Source organism: Plectropomus leopardus, chromosome 9 (assembly GCF_026936395.1).
Source record: "Plectropomus leopardus strain MGB_pleo_1.0 chromosome 9, ASM2693639v1, whole genome shotgun sequence".
Taxonomy (NCBI): domain Eukaryota; kingdom Metazoa; phylum Chordata; class Actinopteri; order Perciformes; family Serranidae; genus Plectropomus; species Plectropomus leopardus.
In genome coordinates this window covers 15,981,274-15,987,273 of record NC_142184.1, presented here as the reverse complement: position 1 = coordinate 15,987,273, position 6,000 = coordinate 15,981,274, and positions in this window count along the sequence as shown.

Sequence of the window (6,000 nt, the reverse complement as noted above, 5' to 3'; positions counted from 1 at the left end):
AAAATGTATTTTAATTGATTTTTTTTCACTCTTGAGGTGCAAGACAAAAGAGGACAGAATGTTGAGAAAAATACATTCATAATAAGATTAGTCACAATATTTACAGGGTTTACAGTCTAAATAACCGGCTAAATATTTACATACAGCATGTGAACAAACAGGGTTTCAATTCAAGTCGCAAACCTAATCTCAGTTTTTACTATGCTTGTAGGAAATAGTTTAGAATTCTATGTCCAGTACAAAAATAATGAATTAGAAACTTTATCAGCAGATTTGTCAGTGATAAACTGGGCCCATTGTGGTCTTTGACTTAGGCTGCAACTGCAAATTAAAATTTAAACTCTATCACTGCTGCAGCCTGTGAGAAAACTGAGGACTCTCCCTTTCCCTGTACACGAGTTGACAGATATTGCGTGAGCACTGCAACTCTACCAGTAACAGCCCTGTCATGACTGTCGTTTACAAAACCAATGTTTGAAAGCCCAAAAGCGATCACTTGAACAGATAAATGAAGCTAGCGGTGTTTGGAAAGGGCTGTACACATTTTCAATTCCAAACACTTTCTTTATACCAACACAACTCATGCACAGACGGTTAACCGGGGATTGCTCCATCTCAGCTCCAGGTTTTGGAGGCCCTCAGTGTCGATAAATGACATTTTTCTGTTCATGCAACGTGCCTCTCAGATTTGGAATGGTGTCTCAGTGCTGAAAGCCTTTTCCTGTTTTTGACTCTCAGATCCTCAGCCACACTGTGATCACACTGCATGCCGAGGGAACCGTATACACAGAGGATACACAGTCTGGATGCCAAAACCTGCTCTCAGTCTAAACATTCTTGAGGAGGACACTCTTAATGGCCAGGTATGAGGTTTAACAGTCAAATCAGTGATATATCCAAACCCCTCACTGAATGGAGGAAGTAGTTATAGAAAGTCAAGGATTTGAGAAGCGCTCTGTTTTATGTCCAAGTATGAAACAACAATTGGAGTGATGGCTGGGAACTTGGAGAGATTTCCGTAGGGTTTGAAGTGGAAAACTCCTTGTCTTGATGGGCTGTTGGTGATCATGAGTGGGTTGCTCTAATCCGGGTGGTCAAGGATCCCAGCTGTCCCAGTCGCCTGAGCCATGCCAGCTGGACGCAGCGGGGCCCTGGGAGCCACTGGGACCACAGGGACACTTGCCAGAGAGACCGGGAAACAGATTAACTGGTAGAATTGGTAGCCGAAGAGGCATAGTTCAGAACATCCATGGGATTAGTGACATCTTTGATAGCATCGACTGAAGACAAAGCCAGTAGTAACCGAAGATTTTGGCCTCGTATTCATGTGTGGAACAAAAAGAAAGGGAGACAACGGATGCAGTGTGAGATGAATGAGAAAAGGATATGAGGCTGAATGGAATCCATGGAGGATACAGGCAGAATTGGCTCAAAAGTGACAGTCTTTATAATACTTCATTGCTCTCAATTTGGATTCTAACCCACAGCGCTGCATCAGTATCTCTGGGTGCCTCGACAGATTACCTCAATTACAGCAGACTGTCCCATCTGGCGCCTCCAAAGGCCCCCAAAGCCCACCACTGACTGTCTGTCATTGAGTGCATGCTTATATGAGTGTGCAGAGTGAGCGTGTGTTTTTTGCATGAGTGCTTGCGAGTCGTGTTCATGCATACTATCATGTGTTTCACATATCTGATGGTGCTGTCTAGCTGTTTCACATCTTGCCTCTCAGTTCGCAACATGTGTGATTGTGCACTCTGAATGTGCTCACGTGTACCTCCACAATTGTGTCTATTAGTGTAATTGGAGAATTATCTCTGCTGATGGCGAATTGTCCATTTAAGTCAAGAACAGGAGCTTAAGTCATCAGACATCATGCTGCCTCAAAGAGCACAGAGCTGCTCCAGGAAACGGGAGAGGATATCTTCATTTTCAAATTTAGTTTGTTAGTCATTACAGACATCTGGAGGGAGTGAGACACATTTTCCAAATTAGAGGACCTTAGATGATATTTTTGCTCATTGTCTCCTTTTTTATCAAATTTAAATTCCTATCCTTCTCAAAAAAAAAAGAAAAAAAATTACATAATCACAATGCACTAATCCAGAGGGGTTACATGGTCTCCAGAAAGGCCATTGTGGTCAAATGAGGACACTAAGCCAACACAACAGTTTTGGACCCAGTTATCTGCTTCGCCCTGCCTTTGCTCTCCGCTTCTGCATTCCGTCAGGTTGACAGACATCAGAGAGCCGTGTAGATGAATCCCCGCCGACAAAATGCTCACATCTGCAGACCAGAGATGCGTACGAATAAACACAGAAAAAAATGTCAGGCAGAAAGGCATGGCGACACGTTTACATTTCCTAATGCAATAATAGGGGGACAGACAGAAAGTGAAAGTGAGAACATGTGAAAACGGCATCTTGCGTTGCCTGCGGGTTTTCATTACAGCAAGCTTGCATCATATACTGGAAATAAACATGGCAAAAAAAACCTTAACTGCAATCAAGTATAAATTATCCCATTGCGCAAAGCTCAGAGCATCAAGATTGTGGTTGATTGGACGCAGACACAGTAGTCAGTAACTTTTCTTAATGAAACAAGACAAGTAAAGACAGGAATTTGCAGCTAATGACAGAAGTATTTCACTTATTATCTAGAAAGGGTAAGGTGTGTAGGATTTAGACAGATCAACAGAAATGGAATAAAATGTACTGAGTATGTTTTCTTTCATGTATGATCACATTTTAACAAGAATTGCTGTGTTTCTATAACCTAAAAATTAGATATGTATAGGCAGCAGGTCCTCATCTGCAGAGATTGCCATGTTGCACTGCAATGTTTCTACATTAGCCCAAAATGGACAAACCAAACACTGGCTCTAGATAGGGCCATTCCCATTTTCATATTTTTGGGTTGGCCACTGATATTTTAAACAAGAAACGGCTTTATTCAGTGTTTTTACAAGTTTAAATCACTGCATCTTTTTGTTTGGAAATAGGAGAACTCTGTAGTAAGTTAAGCTCCTGGTAAAAACCCCCAGAACATCTGGATCTTAAATTATCAGAGAAAAACAAGGTGAGCAAACATTAGCAGGGGCTAGCTGCCTGTGTCCAGTGACGTGAAACATTGATCTGAACATGAAACTTCTTTATTAAGTGTTTTAACCATTTTATTTCACTTGGTTCGTTAGTTTTTGAGAGGAAGAGGCATATGCAAAAAATTTGGCTCCTGGTAAAAACCTCCTGAACAATAAACACTGCAGATATTCTAACCAGGAGAAGATTCAGTTTGTTGCAATCTGCAATCCTCACCGTTAGATGCCTCTTAATCTTCCTAAAACTTAAAAACTGGACATCTCAATCACACAGACGAACACATGCTCAGTGTTATGCATTTGATTTTATCTCATCCAATTTGTATCCATGTGAGAGCTGTGTCAGTAAATAGAGGCCTATGAGTAACCTCCTATTGGGGTGATCTGTGTGTTTGTGTGTGTGTGTTTGTGTGTGTGTGCGCATGTGTGAGCTCCACTGAGGCTTTGATGGCGTGGTGCTGTGTCAGTCCACAAAAAAGCTTATTTTTCCTCATCTCAGTGTCTCAAGGGGCCTCCCAACTTTATCACTTCCAGGCAGTTAGCAGGCCACCTGGGAGCTCAGGGCGTTGAGCTGAGTGTTTCTAAGGGTCTGTGTGTGTTTGCGTGCTTGTCTACATGCACTTTTGTGGGTGTCCAGCATGTAAAAACACAGCAGAGTTTAATGCGAGCAGCAAAGAGACAATGAAATCTGCGATTCCATGACACACTGAAAGTTGAGTCCTGCACAGTTTGACCTTTTCTTCTCTTAGGCAAACACTCAGTGGAAACTCCTCAACACAGTGGAAAGAAAATACAAACACACACAGACGTGCACGTGGAGTAAATCGAGTGGAAAGTCTTGGTGTTTCCTAGTTTGGGAGAGCTGAGTAATCAAGCCGTAGGATCAGGCGCAGTGTTACAGTCTGCATCCTCACTGATAAGCCAGAGCTCTTCTCCCATCATGCTCTGACCTCTTGGTTCAAGAGCATCCTCCCAGATTTTTGTGAATCTTTTTTTTCAGCTTTTCCCAAAAAGCCTCTCCTAAAAAAACAGCAATGATGCCTAAAACAATAACTGTGATATTAAGCCTGTGCTTGGTATGAATCTGTTTAATAACTGGTTTGTTTGGAGATATTACACAAGCCTCAAGTGTTTTTTCTCAAATATAAATTAATCAAGGTGAAGCAGAAGCTTTTCTGCAAACATCCTGAAACATTTCAATCTAGATCATTTAGCTGTGCATAATACCCACTGATTAGGTTTGACATGCCACGACAAACAGATGCTGCAACTTGAAAGCATCGGACAGGACGAAGAATAATGAGATCTGGGTCTTATTAAAATGCCAGAAACCGATACAGACAACACATTGGACTGCAGCACCGATGTGTCGGGTCAAAAAAGGAATAGGACAATGTAGTTATTAGCCCACACTGTCTACTCCTTCCCTTCCAATCAGCATTTGAAGGTTTACTTTATTTGCTGCCTTGAGATTGGACATGTACATAAACAGACCCCCCCATTTATAGCTCTCTCACACAGACCAGAACACAAAGAGTCATCCAGTCCACTGCACTGGTATGCAGACACACATGCACCCACATATGCACAAACACAAACAGGCACCCAGGTGAAAGTGGATGGCTGCAGCCGTTACGGCGTGTTTGTATTTGTGCGTACGGCCAATTCCAATGGGCAGACTTTCAAAGCCGTTTCTAATCCATTTGATTAGCTGAACCCAAGAACCTGGGCAGCAGACAAAGAGCTCTTTCACACATGCAGCCGCTGCTTACAGCTACATGTGATCTCAGGAATCTGTACATCACAAAACATTCTTCTGCATTCCACCTTCCTCCTGTCCGTCTTACTGTTTGTGTTTCCCTCTCTTGCCTCAGCTGATAAGGAGGCTAAGTGTTTCTGGCTCGATATATCAGTGTCGATAATCATGTTTTTCTTTCCTGGTGCTTTTAGGATGGCAAGTTTTGTGAGAATTCTTAAAGCTTTACTGCTGAATCATTACCAATTCATCTGCAAAAATATGACTCCATAGGAATTTGGGAATTAGGGGAGAACAGTGTTGACAATCGCACCTTTTACTTTAATTCAAACCCCTCCAAAACTGCATCCTTAATAGATTCCCTTTAAGTGTGTAATGGAAGCCTAAAGTTTCAGGTAGGAAGGGAGATAACGTACTCTGCTCAAGTTTATTCTATTAAAAGATATAGTCTGTCAAATACATTTTGTGCACTTGCGACAATCATCCCTACCATGGAGTTGGGTGTCATACACCATGGGGTTGGATGTCTTTGTGTTATTTTTATAGGGAAAATTAAAAAAAACAAAATGGAAAAATAACTATAGCTTTTCTGTCATATTTTAAATGTAATAATTGTTTTTTGGATATTAAGTTAATGACATAAAAAACATTGAAAGTCTGTTCTCCTCAATGCCAAGTGTCTTACTTCCAAAATGACTTTGTAGGTTACGTCAATTCTGAATATTGTGTGACTTACATGAAAGATGGGTGCTGACTAGTATAAAAGGGGTGGACAGGGGGATTTACTGCAGGATTAGGTATTTAAAGGGATTGAGCAATTTAGTGTTGTACACCCAAAATGTTTGGTCACTTGCAAGACAGATTTGAAAAAGAATGATCAAACACAACGTGTCAGATGGTGAGCTATCCTGACTTTTGGTCCCCATGTGTCATATTACAAAAATATTTAATTCTTCTCTTCCCATTATGCAACTCAGTAGGAGCTTTTGTTGCTCCATTCCTGAGAAATTAAATGCATACCCCTAGTTTGTAACTTATTTCTCTCTTAAAACTTTCCATTCACTCAGCCCACACTGACTTTAACCCTAATGACTTATTTTTTCAGACAATTGAGCCTTTGCTAAACTCAACTCCTCATAGTTGGTTT